The sequence below is a fragment of the Equus przewalskii genome, chromosome 6 (assembly GCF_037783145.1).
Source record: "Equus przewalskii isolate Varuska chromosome 6, EquPr2, whole genome shotgun sequence".
Classification (NCBI taxonomy): domain Eukaryota; kingdom Metazoa; phylum Chordata; class Mammalia; order Perissodactyla; family Equidae; genus Equus; species Equus przewalskii.
This window is the reverse complement of record NC_091836.1, coordinates 59958610-59975226: the sequence shown is the minus strand read 5'-3', so window position 1 is coordinate 59975226 and position 16617 is coordinate 59958610. Positions and strand designations below refer to the sequence as shown.

The 16617-nt window shown below is 44.9% G+C and overlaps 1 protein-coding gene across 22 annotated transcripts in view; it reads right to left on the bottom strand.

The window, feature by feature from the left end:
* SYTL2 (synaptotagmin like 2) overlaps positions 1-16375 on the bottom strand; it is a 107737-nt gene extending 91362 nt beyond the window's left edge. For 5 of the 22 annotated variants that reach the window (XM_070625621.1, XM_070625627.1, XM_070625623.1 and 2 more), the window contains exon 1: positions 16205-16363. The gene's annotated coding sequence lies outside the window, so the exon portion shown is untranslated. Of the gene's footprint in view, positions 1-16204 lie in introns of all 22 variants that reach the window. The other 17 variants (XM_070625635.1, XM_070625625.1, XM_070625628.1 and 14 more) reach the window with 7 other exon arrangements.
* Positions 16376-16617: the final 242 nt, after the last annotated feature.

Here is a 16617-nt window from a genome sequence, read left to right as displayed (position 1 = left end):
GTTATATAAAAACATTTCCCAGGATGAAACTAACAAGAATAGAAGAGGGCATCCCGAATCGTCCATTTCTATTTTCCTCCCGATCATTCTATTTTTCAAAAAAAAAAACCTCATTTACTTTCAAATTTAATAAAATGGATTATTCCCAGATAAATTTTTGCCCAAAATCTGTCAGGAAGGAAGACTTCAGGCAACCCTGCTTTGAAATTGACAAAAAGGACAGAGCAGACCATTCCTGCCCTGCCTCCCACACCCCACACCACAGCTCCCCTGGACCACAGCACTCTGCTGAGCGATGTGAATAGAGCTGGGATGCCTGCCCTGCGAGGAGACCCACAGGGCCCAGGAAAGGAAATACAGAGCACAGAGCGCGCACAGAAGCCATCATTGCCAAGGAAAGCTCCTCCTCCTCTAAAACTTCCAGCTAGGTATCAAAAGCTAAAACTTCTCAAAGTTTCACGTTTACTGAGGCCCAGGTAAGATTTAGCCAGGTGTGAAAGAGCTGACATAATAGTCATTATTTTATGAAGTCACACCACTGTGTTCAGACCTCACAGTGAAAAAAAAAGAGCCCTGACTTGGGTGTCAGACCTGGCCTTGAATTCCAGGGCTACCACTTAACAGCTGTGTGACTCTGGGCAAATATTTAACTTCTCTAAGTTTCATTTTCCTTATCTGTGTTATACGGCTTTAAACTCCTACCTTTGAGGACCTTGGTGAGGATTAAAGGAAGTGATGCATGTTAAACACCTAGCTGAAGTCTGACACCATAGAAACTCAACAAGACGGATGCCCTGCCCACCCCTTATTGTCAGGCAGGAAAAATGTCCTAAGGAACTCAATCCTGATTTAAAGGAATAATGAGAATGGATCCCAGGCAAATATTGCCCCTAATCTTTCTAAAAGACTAGTTCTGAAAACTGATGTTTTTAGGACTCTGACATGAGATGTTATGAAAAATCCACCAAACCTTCTCCAATAGCTCTTTCAGCCCAAATTTTATAGTGGGAAATCACAAAGGCTTCAGCTTTATCCTGTAGAGCACCATATCTGTTCGCATGCCCAGATACATACCGTCTTAAGAATTGGGCTCCTCACTTATGTAAGGATCAATGACCTGAGTCTTTAATTAATCTCTGAAGTCTCAGCTAAAAAAAAAAAAAAAAAATTGGCTAAATGGCTCTGCATTTGTAGCATTTCATGGTGTATTGAGGGGATCCCCAAGACCAGCCCCAGGTTTTTGATGGTTCACTGCGAGGACTCATAGAACACATATAATCATTCTCACAGCTATGATTTATTACAGAGAAAGGATAAAAACCAAAATCAGCAAAGAAAAAAGAAAGATGGGGTGAAGTCTGGGGAAAATCAGGCAAGAGCTCCCAATAATCCTCTCCCAGTGGAGTCACACACAACACATAAGTTGTGACGACATGTTTGAAATGTTAGCAACCATTAGAGATTCAGTGCCCAGGGTTTTTACTGGGGACGGGTCATGGAGACACCCTCTGCCTGGCATGTACCCAAATTCCAGACTCCCTGAAGGAAAGCAGGTACTCAGTATAAACTACATCATTTGCACAAATGGTTTAGGTACAGTGAGCCACTCTCATCATTTAGAATGGTAGGAACTTTCTGAAATCCAGCTTCCCAGATGCTAGTCAAGGACCAACCTTGCAAGCAGGCCTTTCCAAGGATAAGTAGTCTCAGGCTTGCTATATTAATTCTTTTCTGGACACATGGAACAAAAACCAAATATCTAATTAATAACTGCCTGTTGACCACTGAATTCCTTTTTTTTTTAATATATAAAGAAACCAAGGCTAAGTGATGTTAAGTAAGTTGGCCAAGGTCACACAGCTTTTTTATTTTTTTTAAAGATTGGCACCTGAGCTAACATCTGTTGCCAATCTTCTTTTCTCCTTCTTGTCTTCTTCTCCCCAAAGCCCCCCAGTACATACTTGTATATTCTAGTTGTAGGTCCTTCTGGTTGTGCTGTGTGTGATGCTGCCTCAGCATGGCTTGATGAGCGGTGCCATGTCAGTGCCCAGGATCCAAACCAGTGAAACCCTGGGCTACCGAAGTGGGGCATATGAACTTAACCACTTGACCACGGGGCTGGCCTGTGACCACTGAATTCTTATAGCCAATTAATGTATTGAAATTCGCTTTTTTTTTTAGGAAGATTAGCCCTTAGCTAACATCTGCCACCAATCCTCCTCTTTTTGCTGAGGAAGACTGGCCCTGAGCTAACATCCATGCCCATCTTCCTCTACTTTATATGTGAAACACCTGCCACAGCATGGCTCGACAAGCAGTGCATAGGTCCACACCCAGGATCCAAATTGGCGAACCCCAGGCCACTGAAGTGGAATGTGCGAATTTAACTGCAGACGCCACCAGGCCAGCCCCTGAAATTGTTAAGGGAAAAAAAAAAAAGATAGTTAATAACTCAGTGCTTCAAAATATATTCACTCAGCACATTTGTACTGTGCCAGCCTGCTGCTCTCCGAGCATTAAGGAAATAATAAGTCCCTCAGTCCCTGCCCTCTAAGAACTTTCAGACCAATAGGGAAGATAAGATGAGGACATAAAGAGCGATAACACAAGATGGTATGCAGTGACGGCCATAAAAGAGGTACAGGCCAAACACTAAGCTAGTTAGAGAAGGGAGAGGAAACTTCCTGCTGCGATGACCCAGGAAGATTTGGGTAAGAATTACCATACAGCTTCAGTTTTAAGGACAGGTAGGATTTGAGGGTAAGCAACAGGGCGGGAATCGCTCAACAAGTGGAATAAAAGTATCAGTCCAGGCACAGGCAGGAAGCTACATGAACAAAGCACAGAGGCTCCTATAGGGAAAGGGAATATGGGTTGATTGCAGGACAAGATTCATAGAAAAAGATAGTGGAAAATAAGAATATAAAACAGAGGCTAAGATCAGATCATTGAAGGTCTCGAATGTCAGATTAAGGAGATTGTCTTTCATGCAGTGAGTGAGGGGGAGACTGTGTGTATGCGTGTTTTATTTTTTTGCTTTTTTAAATCATGCCACTTTAGCATGGAGGGGAGTCTCTACAAGCAAAGGGCCAGGACTTTCACAATAGACCCCACAAAGCCAAAGAAAGCTGTAAGTGGCAGAGGTAGTGGAATATAAAAGTCACTTGGGGGGGCCGGCCCGGTGGCACAGTGGTTAAGTGCGCATGTTCTGCTTCGGCGGCCCAGGGTTCGCCAGTTCAGATCCCCGGTGCCAACATGGCGCCGCTTGACAGGCTATGCTGTGGCAGGTGTCCCACATACAAAGTGGAGGAAGATGGGCATGGATGTTGGCTCAGGGCCAGTCTTCCTCAGCAAAAATAAAAGAGAAGGATTGGCAGCAGTTAGCTCAGGGCTAATCTTCCTCAAAAAAAAAAGTCATTTAGGAACAACATTGGGAAGGAAGCAGTAACAATGCTCCTTGGGAGATGCACGAATCAAAGACTCAAAGTTTTGAAACTGAGTTAACTGGGGGATTAGTGCACTGAGCCAGGAATGCCTGAAAGGACAGCCAGGTTAAAGGTTAAAAACTAGTAGTGTGGCAGAACATTCAGTGTACACGTCTAGAACTCCAACGGAGATGAGGAACGAGTGCTCCAGAGAGAGGCTGTGGCTGGAACTGTAAATATGGAAGTCATCGCCAGCTTAGAAGCTCAGCTATAGCAGCGGGGGTGGTTGAAGTTGCTAGGGAAAGAATGTAGGAAGAAAGCACAGAGAAGAAAGCTGATGAGATTGTACCTGTCAAGTGAAAAGAGAAAGAGCAGTTAGGTTGGAAAATCAGAAAAGTAGTGTGTCACAAAGCTGGGGAAAGAATTTCAGGAAAGAGGGAGTTGTCAACCTAGCTGGCTGCTGCTCGGAGTAGAGACAGACGGGGGCAGAGAAGAAGGCAAGAGACTTGGCAACCGGCATTCACCAGTGACTTTTGCCAATCAAAGAGAGGGTGGGGCAGGAACTGTGTGAGGGAGAAGGTGAGATAAAGTTCTGGAGGCTGAGAGGAGAGAAAGCGAGATAAAGAGGGGAGCCATTCTTCAAAAGAAGTGATGGTTGTAGAGAGAGGGTGTACGAACAATGGCGACAGCGACTGAGGAGTCAGTGACTGCAAGGAGCAGCTGCCTGCCTCTTCTCCCTCAGTGGGCAGAGACGGGGAGCAGCTCTTCACAATCCACAGAACAGAGACGACTGTGCAAAGCGGCTGACTTCCTCAGCCAGCCACGGTGGATAGTGGCAGAACTCCCAGGACCCTTCCAAACAGACACTGGTGTGCAGGTGTTGGAGGCCTGTTTCCAGTATCAGGTGTGTGAACAGAAAAACCTCCCTGTCAGAGGCAGATGGTTCATTTCATTCCAGAATTAACCATTTCCAGGTCCCTGTTGTCCCTCTTGAGGAGGAGAGAGCCTCTCCACTGTCAGAAGCTTACCTGCCTGGTATCCACCAGGAAGCACAGTATTTTTCCCCAGATACACAGACCCATTGGTAACAGGCATCTTGGAGACGCCAAACACTATACACGACAAGTCCACAGCTATGCATTTCTTTTGCCTTGAGCCCAAAGAACTACTCAGCTCTTGAGCTTGGCACACATAAACAAACACACAAACACACACACACACACACACACTGAGAAGTTCTCTCTAGACAGACTATCTCGGTTCAAATCCTGACTCTACCACTTATTAGTTTTATGATCTGAGACAAGTTACTTAACCTCTCTGCCTCTGTTTTCTCATCTGTAAAATGCGCTTAATAATAATACCTATCTCATAAAGTTGTGGTGAGGATTAAATGAGTTAACTCATGTAAGTGTTCAATAATCGTTAGCTACTATTATCTTGAGTCTCACTACAATGCCATGAGATAAAGCCAGACAATCATTATCATCTTCTTATTGCTCATAAGGAAACTGAGGCTCAGAGAGAAAATAGTTGCCCAATTTTCACACAGTGCAGAACATAAAGCAGGATTTTTTAAAAGCCCAGGTTCCTTAGTGAGATGTATAAAGCTCTCTATGATCAGCCTGCTGCTTACCTCTCTGGCCTCAGCTCCTGCCAGCCTTGAAGACGAACATGAATCTGCGCCCACCACACTATTTCCTGCCCTTCTTAACTTCCTGATCTCTGTTGATCCTTCAAATCTCCTCTAAAGTGTCACCTCTTGCAGGAAGCCCTTGGCACTTGATCTCCCTTCCCTCTCACCACCCCACCTCCCTCGTCTATGCTCATATCTGACTATTAACATCAGACTGCATGGTAATTGCAGAGGTCTGTCTTCTCCCCCGGTCTCTGAGCCAAAAACAATTTCTGGCACATAACAAACATAGTAAACACTCAGTAAGTATTTGTTGAATGAACAAACTCTTGTCTCTAAGTCTGATATTCTCCCCACTAGAGCACACTGCCCCTTTTATCAACAAATGTTCACTGTTTAATAATAGTTCTAAAAGAGTGGCAACAAATTTCACCAAAGATCAACCAATCACAAATCATACTGTACTCAAATATTAAACTAAACACTTGGTCATTGTACCTACAGGTAGTGAAGCACACAAACACATCCTTCAAAGACCTGACCATTCCCACCCACAGTTCATCTGTTAGGTGCCTTTGGTCTCCAAAGAAAGAGACCAAACCCGAATCCATCAAAGGATTCATCTAGGCTTGATTAACCTGTGAGAAGGACCAGGGGCTTGGCACGTGAAGGAGAACAGTTTCCAAAGCCCACGGTGAGATGCCTCCAGGAGTTTAAAGCATATATCTCGCTCCCTGTGCACTGTATGCCAGCCCAAGATTGCTTTCAGTTCCTGACCGCTCGGCCTGGGGAAAGGCTACCAGAGAAGGAAAAAAGCAAGCACAGTCACTCCATCCTCACTTCCTCACACACCAGGCAAACACACCTGTGCTCAGCTCCATGGGAGGGTCACAGCTGTCCCTGGCAGAATCTGACGAGCAGAGCCAAGTCTCCCCCACACCCTCGGCTCCCAGCCACTACCCAGTTCACCAGGGGAAGCAAGTGATCTTCTCCATATCCAGGCGCCTCTAGTAACCAAGGCTAATCTCCCTAGTGGCTCTCTCCAGGGAACTCCGGGTATATGTCAGGTTTTCCCTCTGGTCTGAATAAAGCAGACAACACTCAGCAAAACATAAACACGGACCTAGAAACACACAAACACACACTTGCAGGTACTTGTGTCTGACCCTGACTGCCTGGGGAAAAGGGCCACCTAGTTTCTTGCAATTTGCAAATGAATGATAGTTTTGCAGCCCAAGCCTCCCTACTCCTCCCCCCAGGAAACTCAGAGACTGCTAACCACAGCAGCACACGCTGAGCACAAAAACTTCTACAGAGCACCAACCAAATTTAGTGTGCGCTAGGTGTCAACTATCCCTAGAATGGTAAAACTCAATTCTGGAGATATGAAAAAGGGCCTTAAACATTTTTTCTGAGTCCAGGTCTCAATCATTTTGACCAAAGCAGACCTGGGCCCTTTATTGAAAAGTGGCAAATATGTTTAGCTCCAAAGCAGGGCATATTTATCTTTTTGGAATAATTTGGCTCCAAGTGGTCCAGTCCATAAATTAGTATATGGAGTCACCATTTTCCTACACATATATATCTTCCTGTAGAAATCTTGAATTAAATAGCAGCACCATCTCTACAAGTATATTTTATAAAAAGCTTTAAAATACATTATCTTGTCTGTACCCACAAGTCCAAACACATGTGCCTTCAACCAACCTCAAGTCCATCTTCCATACTTTGAGCAGTGTTACCATCCTAAAGAAAAATCTAGTTATTTCACTCACAATATTGAGATTCTTCCATTAATTCCTTGCAGCCTCCAAGGTGAAGGGCACGTTTTCAGCCTGGTTTCACCTTTGGGCTTCAGCCCACCACATGAGCAGCACCTCCAGTCATAACTTATCTGCCCTAAGTGCCAACTCAGCTGGTCTCTTCCTGCTCCCTTAGTATCCCACGCCCTTCCTGTCCCCACACCACTGAACGCGAAAGTCCCTCAATCTCTTCTCTCGACCCCACCCCGTTCTCAACCTAGCAAACCCCCACCGGGCCATGGTTCTACCTCATCGGACACCCTCCAACTCTCCCAGGCAGTTGTTCTCTCTGCAATCTCACGATAAGCTGTACATATTCTACTAGAACACTTACTACATTGTATTGTAACTATTATTTTGCCATTGTTGCCCTTATTACAGGCATTTTCTTGTTTGTTTTTTAACCCCCAGAATCTGGTTGTCAACCTAACGATTAGATGAAAATCCAATAAAATAGTGGGGCTAACATCAGCAACCCCCATTTTCTATAGGTGGAAACTGAACCATCTGTAAAATTAGGTGACTTGGTGATGTGCAGTTGGATAACGGCAAGGCTTGTCCTGTGGGAACTCTCAAGACTTAACAAAGGAAGCCAAGAGGAAGAGAAGGAGAGAGAGGTAAGAGAAGAGACAGAGAAGGGAACTCACGTTTATTGAACAGCTACTCCGTGCAAGGCACAATGTTAGGCACTTTAATATATTCATTATCTTATTTATTCCTTAGAGCCACATTGTGAGAGAGAGAGAATGACAGGAATTTTTTCAGAAGAGGAAACTGAGACTCAGAGTGGTTAAGTTACTTGCTCAATTACACTACTAGTAAGTGGATCCAAGGTTTAAACTCAAGATTGTCTGACTCCAAAGCCAAGTTTATTCCACTACAAAGTGGCCTCTATAGGAATCATGGGCTTCCAGACTCACACTTGCCCATGGACACGAGCCAGAAACACCTTCTTTGCTATAGCCCCTCCCCCATCACCTTTTCAGCCATTGTGCTGCATAAAATTCTGGCTTCTGACTTCTGCATCTCACAACCACCTGCTACTAACCATCGGACGGCAAAGTGTCCCTAGGATTCTAGCACGAGCATAGTGATTGCATCTGCACAGAGGTGGCATGATGCTATTTCAGAAAGACTCAAGGGTGTGTGCTATAAAACAGAGTAAAACAGTCTCATATTTAAGTGGTCTGAGTAGGGCAACTGGCCATAAAGAATTCTTTAATTTTAATAAATCCCCACATCATGCACAACATGAAGACCAATTTTGCTTTTACTCAAGTTCTTCAATATAGTCCCTCACATTTATTAAGTAGTGATATCCCAAAAGAAGATGTAATTGGGGTCTTCTAGAAATAAAGCATAAAGAAGAGATGACTTTCCCGTTCTCTAGAGTCATATTTCAGTTACTCTAGTCCCAGGCAGTCTTGCTTTTCCTTTTTTTTTTTTTTAAAGATTGGCCCTAAGCTAACACCTGTTGCCAATCTTGCCAAACGTTTTTCTTCTTCTTCTTCTTCTTCTTCTTCTTCTTTTCCCCACTGTCCCCCAGTACATAGTTGTATATTCCAGTTGTAGGTCCTTCTGGTTGTGGCATGTGGGACGCCACCTCAGCATGGCTTGATGAGGGATGCCATGTCCCCACCCAGGATCCGAACCCACAAAACCCTGGGCCACAGAAGCAGAGCGCGCAAACTTAACCACTTGGCCACGTGGCCACCAGCAGTCCTGCTTCCTAACCGCGGCAGGAAGCAGCTGACTCCTCAGGCCATGGTGTGCTGGGGGAACTAGATTTTTTTCCTGAAAGACTTATGTGAAGTCTATCATTACTATCTCTATGGTAACAGAAATGTCCCAGGTTTTTGGAAAAGTCCCAGTTTAAATATAATAATCTGTTATGAGACTCTTGCAAACAATATGTCTCAACATAGGATTCAGTAAATGTGACTATAACATCTTTCCTCTGAAGAACCCCCCAAAAGAGGCAGTACTGGGTAGTGGAAACAGCACAGGCTTTTGAGTCAAGGCAAGTAACCAGAGTTCAAATGTTTGTTTTATCATTTACTGTGTGACCCGGGGCAAAGTACTACTTAACTTCTCTGTGCTTCCATTTCCTCATTGGTAAAATGCATAATTATCATCTAGTTTGGAGAGCAGTCCTTCCAATTAGATGAACAATGACCTAACAAGAGACTGACACACAGTATATACTCAATAGATGCTAGGCATTCTTTTTATGATGTTCCAGTTATTATTCGCAGCAACGCTAAAAGGAGTGGAAAAGAAAGATACAATTTTGCTCTTCTAAGTAAAGGACCATAAATAGTGTGATTTACCTAATGTAAACAGAACTATTACTTGACTTCCTAAGACACAAACTTCAGTTACTATATTACAGGGCAGTATTGATACTGAAACAGGGCGCTAAGTTGCTGACTCAGCACTTTGTGGTCCAGGGTCATCGCCAGAAATTCCCAGCAATACCGAAACGTAATTAATAATTACTCTCTCTAGGTAATAAAATTTCCTGAATCTCATGCAACAAGCCCATTTTCAAGTATTATCATGTGTGGTCAAAACACTTGCCAAGTTACACATCCTCATTCTGCATCTAGAAGTGTTTTCAGCTTCCTCCTCCTCTGAACAATCGAGTGAAATGCTACTAGGGCACAGAGAGATACTCAGTGTGTGAATGAGACTTTCTCATACTTCATAGACAAATGAGAGGAACGTTTTTCTTGGAAAGATCATCCTCTCATGATCCAAAATATGGGCTCTGGAGTCAGACTTCCTGGGTTCAAATCCCTCATCTTCCTCTTACTAGCTGTGTCATCTTGGGCAACTTATTTAACTTATCTGTGCTTTAGCTTCCTCAACATCAAATGGGAAAAATAACAATACCAAAAACAGTATCAGTAATAGACTGTGAGGAGCAAATAAATTGAAGTAGATACAGTGTTTAGAACAGTGTGCGATACATAGTAACCACTCAACAAATGTCAGATATCATCAGCAGCATTCACTTGCCTCACAGGGTTGAAAAAAGCAGTGTGAAGCACCCAGATAGATTACAACATGTTATATTAGCAACAAAAGACATACCAGATCAGATAAAAATACCTCCAAATTGAGAAAGATGAATCTTACATAACCAATTACTACCCCCAGGTGCCATCCTTGCAGTAGATTCATAGTATTTTCAGACTGAATGCCTGTGGTTTCAACTAGTCACAAGTTACCTTGAAGATGTGTCATATAGAAACTGTAGTTAAATCACCAATGGTACCAGATAGGTATGAGGTGGTGAGTCCTGGGCTGATGAATCTTTGGCCAACCACTCAGCAACAGCATCTCAATCTGTTCTTGCCAGTTCTCATTAAATATATGACCTCATCTAATCCTCTGAACAACCTTGTGAGGCGGGTCTAACACCCTGAGGAAAGGATATGCCATGGCGATAGTTGCAGACTTGGGGGCAGCAAAGATCTCCGGATGTACTCCCTAAACATGCCCCAAGATGGCAGACATGAAACAACCCTAGAATCCATTCTAAAAAGAATCAAAGAATTAAAGTTAAAATCCAGACCCTGCACTTCTAAAACTCAAATGACTAGTCTAAAACCAGCAGTGGTGAAGAATCTAACATGCCACAGTTCAGTTTTCCTCCCAATGCAGATTGCGGGCAGAATGGGTGGGAGTGACTTGGCTTGGCCTGGGATCCAGCCCATGCCCTCAGCCTCACAGCCCTGTGTTTTAATCAACTGACTCAGCCAGCGGCAGGAGAGCCCAGGCGCCTGTGGCCATGAGTAATGGCAGCACAAAACATCTGTCTAATCAGAAGCTAATGGTGTCAGTGCCGTCAAGACTTACAGTAAAATAATGCTTCTGCAAGGGGAAAAAGAAATATCTATTGATCCAGAAGTTAAGCAATGCCTTTCTTTCTCCCTCTAACTTGGAATGCAAATTTGCAAAACTGTTTACTAGGTCTTATACCCCCAAATATTTATTGGAGCATTTATAGAAAGATGACTTATCTAAGAATAAATCAAATCTATTTCTAGTAGTAGCTGTCCAGTGTCTAGAAAGTATGACATTAGGAAATGCTTTTATTTTGGCCTGCTTTTACCTCTATCATCATTATGCAGGGTAAGACATAGGAAAGTGTTTTTGTAGGTCCCAAGTACTTCACATACGTAGAGACATCATTTCTATCATCTGAGGGTCACTGCACCACATTTCAGCAAAGACCTCATTTCAGAAGAGTGATTCATTCATTCTTTCATTTGTCCATTAATTAATTAATTAAAAATACTTTATTAAGTTCCCATTCAGTGCCAAGCAATGTGGATGCAGAATTAAATCAGACAGTCCAAGCTCTTGGGGGCTCAGTCTTTTCCCAATTTGGTCTTTTTATCTCCGTTGCATTCCAACCACATCTGGCTCCTCTCCTCTCTCCCTCTCCCACCCTCCTTCTGTGTCTCCCTCTGCTGAAACCACCCCCCAAGAGTGTTCTTCTCTCACATCCTGCAAAAGTCCTTAGCACAGGACCAAGTTCCCAGTGGGCACTAAGGAAAAATATTGTATTTAGTGATTTAAGAGGTGAGTACTTAGTGACACACATGTCTTTTACCATAAATAACCTGCTTTCATTTTACTTCTGTCAACCTACCTTCCCAAAAGTCGCCTGAAAGCAGGTCTCCCCTCCCAACAATCTGAGGAGCTTCTAGATTAACAGTAACAAATAGATGAGTGGAAACAACTCTGCCCTCAATGTTCAACAGATCATATGTTCTGCATGAGGGCAGTCAACTGAGGAGACCCTTTGAAAATCATGTGGGGACACTGAAAGCTCAAAGCAACAGGAAGTAAGAACGTTTTCTGACACCTAATTCATCTGATGTGGTAATTCTGTACCAAACTTCTCTTTGACAGATGTGAAAGGAAAATAACCCAGAATCATAGATTTTTAAGACTAGAAGGAATCTCATCTTGTCCAACTCCCTCACTTTATAGATAAAGAACCAAGGCTCAGGGAGAGGATATGACAAACTCAGATTGTGCTGCTGGTCTTTGGGGCAGGAGTAGTAGCTGAGCCACCTGCCTCCAATGCAGGGCCCATTCCTCTCCCCAGAGCTGCCAGGAGCCAGGTGCATGCCTGTAAGCAGCCCTGGAGGCAGTGGCTGCTGGTACTCAGCCAGGCCACCATGGGTACACCATCGTTCCAGTTGCTCTCATTGCTTCCTCCTTGCACGCCTCCATCTTGCTTAAGGCAACAAGAGCCGGCCCTCAGGAGTTCTAGGACAGGGGGTGCAAATGAACAGCTCCCTTGAATGGTGAGCCTGCTTTTATTCTGTGAAATGGGACTAATTTCTATCCTCTTCTTCTGTCCAGGATCATGATGTAGATCAAAGAGATACCAGCCATCAAGGAATCCTATATTCTTTGACGAAAACTTAGAGTAGGGATCCAACAGAGCATTTGCATCATAATTAAATCCTGCTAATGTTAAGCCCAAGAGTTAGATACCAGCATTTTATAAAGACTGACAATGCTTTTGATCTTTCTACATTTAAATATTTTTTTAAAGCATACACCCTACATACAATTCAAGTAACAAACAATAACACCTGACACTTGATCGTCATAGTGGCTCTGGTAGGGGAAAGCAGAGTAGGTGTCACTGTCCCCAATTTACGGAAGGGAAAACTGGGTCAGTGAAGCACCCGTCACACAAAGGCAAGGTTGGAGCAATGACTTTGTCTAAGGCTCTCTCCTCCTCACTGTGCAACTTAGCTTCAGAATTTCCTGCTCACATTTGCACTTCAACAACACTGAAGAGCTACCTTTTCTGTTACATTTGAGGCATTTAAGACACTCGAGTCATTTAACAAGGAGCACAGCTTGACCCTACAACTTCAGCAGCAGCCCCCACGACAGGCACTTCTCTCTGCTGGAAACTCAACGACACACAGGAATTATGGGGGGTGAACTTTGGGGTTCACAAACAGGATTAACCTTTACGATGTTTTTAATCATTCATAATTTATTCTCTACATTCTTTCAAAAACAGTCTGAGATGGCTCTTAGCTCTGACAATAATTCAATCAAAAGTAAGGGTTGTATTCATTTGTTCCTTTTTTCAAAAAATTTACTCATACGGACACAGAGCAAAAGATTTGGAAGGCTACATGCCAAGTTTTGCATTATTATTTCTGACTATAGATGTATCGATTTTATTATTATTATTTATGTTACTTTGTATTTTATATTTTTCTACAACGAATATTTATAACTTTGGTAATAAGAAAGCACACAATAATCTCACTTATATGTAGAATCTAAAAAAACCTGAATTCATAGAAACAGAGAGTAGAATGGTGGCTGCCAGGGGCTAGGGTGTGGGGGAAACAGGGAGATGTTGGTCAAAGGGTACAAACTTCAGGTATAAGATGACTAAGTTCTGAGGATCTAATATACAGCATGGTGACTATAGTAAACAATACCGTATTACATACTTGAAAGTTGCTAAGAGTAAATCTTAAATGTTCTCGCTACAAAAAAGATAGTAGCAATACATACATGTATCAAATCACCACGTACACCTTAGACTTACACAACATTATATGTCAATTACATCTCAATAAAACTGGCAGGGGGAGTAGAAAACAATAAAAATTACTTCTATTTTTAAAACATATTCTTCATTCTGAAGAATGGGCAAAGAGATTATCTCCACAGGGGGCAGGGAAGCTCTATTACCGTGAGCCAATGAATACAAAATGCTAACAGTACACCAAGCCTCCAGACCAGAACCTCTGCCCTTGTCCCCATTTGGGTACTCTCAGCCCCCAAGAATGTAAAACAATATGCCAGGACATCAATTTTACACAAATATTTTGGGGGGAAAAGCTTTTTTAGATGTATTTAAACCAAATTCAACATATGAAATCAAATGAAAAATTGCACAAATCGTTAAAACAATTTTCAAGCGTGCTGGGGCCAATCTGAACTGTGCCCACCCCCAGGAGCACTTGTCAGTCAGTCTTCTTTGCTACTGGGGACTTTTCTAGGGAGAAGTTTGGGAAGCCCTAAGGCAAATAGTACCAGCTTATTTTCCCTCCTTTTTGAAAGAGCAGCAACCTCATTAATAATAAGTTACCTTTCCTGTTACTTTTTTTAAAAGTCAAATTTTTCTTTATCTACTATATCTTTAAAAATTCTTTATAAAACAGGTGGCAGCAAATATATTACCAGGGAAATCTGGGGCCCACAGGCACGTAGTTCTCCCTGTCTCCCTTGCCCCAGGGGCAGAACTGCCTGGCCTGGTGTCCTGGGCTCTGAGGATGGTGGAGCCCTGGTGGGCCCTAGAGGGCCCTGGACTGCCTCACATTTCTGCAGGACAGCAGACCACTCCACACAAGGTGCCAATTCATTCATTCCACAAATGTTTATTGAGCAAAGCCTGAGAAAGGCCTCTTAGGAGACAGTGGGATCATTCACAAGCCAACGGTCAGGTCTAACGGATCAGATGTGGACAATCTATCTTTCATTAGACCTCAAACCACCTCTAGGATAAGGCAAACAGGGCCCCTGCCCCACCCACTCACTAGCAGCTGGGCGGGATGAGGCAGGGGCTCTGCAACAGGACTGCTGCTTGAGAGAAGCTAAGGCAGTCACCAACTCCCACCAGCATGACCGAAACTCCTGCACCATAAATGACAGAACACCTCTAAAACGCTTTGAACAGTGTCTGGCACCTGGTGAGCACTCAATAATAGTCATTTTTGCTGTTACTATTCCAGCTTGCCCTTAGTCAAAGAGCACCAAAAAAGTGTAAAGAACACAGGTTCTAGAACCATAAAGACTGGATTTGAATCCCAGCTATGCCACTTACTAGCTGTGTGACTAAGGGAAGCAATCTTTCTGAGCCTCAGTTTCTTATTTGTAAAATGGGGTAAATGACAGTATACCATCCCTCATGTGGCTTTGTGAGAATTAAGGACATATTATATGCAAAGAAGAGTGTCTGGCCCATAAGTGCCCAATAAGACAGTCAATATTGCCACTGCCCTGCTCCCTTCCCCACTGCTCTTTCCGGTCCTGGAATCTGATTTCACCTGGACACCACACTAAGGGACAGAATAACTACTGAGGGGAGGGGAGGGAACTGCTGGGGACCTTCCAGAGAAACCCATCAATGTTTTCGGCTCCTTTCAACCATCCTCCTCTGTTTGGCTGCTCCATCCAACAGACAGCTGGGGCCACCGCTCCCTCGCTGGGAATGGCTGCCAAGAAAGGGACAGGAAGCTGGACAGCAGTTTGAATTCATCCCATCTTCCAGTGTTTGTCTGTCTGTCTGAAGCCCCACTGGGCTTCCTCTGCACATCCCTGCCAGGCTGTGTGGGTCAGGAGGCTGTCAGTATGATTCATAGTCTGTTCTTATCTAGGCTTCCATCTCAACCCAGAGCCCAAAGCCCTCGAGGCTGCTGGTCACAAACCAGCACTAAATGAAACTAAGGACTTATCATTAAGACAGGAAGTAGAGCCCCTCAAAGTCAAAGGGGACTTATAAAGGGAGGAGAGAGGAAGGGAAGGGGGAGGAAGCAGGATGGGTGAAAGAGAGAAGCCCACTTCCTACATACTGGTGGAGCCCTATGTCTTAGCCACTGAAGCAGCTGGTTTTCCAGTTTGAAAGATGATAAATCCCATTCCTGTGATTTATAACTCACTGCGGGATGAAGTCTGGGTGTAGGAAGAGAATTCCAAAACAAATCTGCTTATTTTCCACGTAGAAATCATCAGCCCGCAACTCCCGCTTCCCAACGCCCCACATGTAGATAGGTCCTAACGCCATACCTTATTTCACCTGAGCCATCTGGAGGCAGTTACTCCGCAGCCAGGACCCGCCCAGCAGCCAGCCCCAAGCCCAGAGTCAGTCCTCAAAAGCCCTAGGAAACGCGGCAGCCCAGCAGAACCCTTGCCGACCCGGGCACTTCGCTTCCTGGAGGCTCGGCCCCCTGGGCAGCGGAGCCGTCTCTTAAGTGGGTGGGAAATTGAGGAAAGGAGCTTACTGGGTGCCAAAACGCAGTTCACGTTTTAGATCTCAGAAGATTAAAAAGCATCATTCAACACCAACTCCCTTATTTAACAGAAGAGGAAATAGAGACCCAGAGAGGGAAAGAAAGTTGCCCGAGGTAACACAGAGAACGGGCAGAGAAGTAGAGACCAGAACCCGGGCGCTCTGCCTGAGTCGCAGCCGGAGCGCGTCTCCCCGCCTCCCGCGTCCTCTTGCCTGCAGACCCAGGTCGCTGGGTGCAAAGCCCGCAACCCCCAGCGCAGCGCGTTACCTTCCTCGGGACTGGCCGCTGCGAGCCTCCCCTCCCCGCGCGGGGCGCTGGCGGCTCTGCCCTGCTCGCTCGCCTGACGGCCCAGGTGTCGCCGGCCGCTGTCAGCGCGGGGCGGCGAGCGCAGGCTCCCCAGCCGGCGGCGGGCGGGGCGCAGGGGCCGCCCCCCGGAGCGCGGGCCAATGGCGCTGCGCCCGCTCCCCGCCCGCCCCCGGAGCCCGTGGGCTTCAGCACTCCCCGCCCTCTCCTGTCTTGTCTCTCCCCCTTGGCTCCCCACTCCTGGCCTCCTTCTCAAGTGTACCTTGCCCGGAGACAACTTTTCTTCTGTGCAGATAAAGAATGCAGACTACTGCGCGTTAGGGGGCCTCGGAGCCCAAGAGTAAGGAGCCCCTCCGCTCAGACAGTGGGTCAGCCGC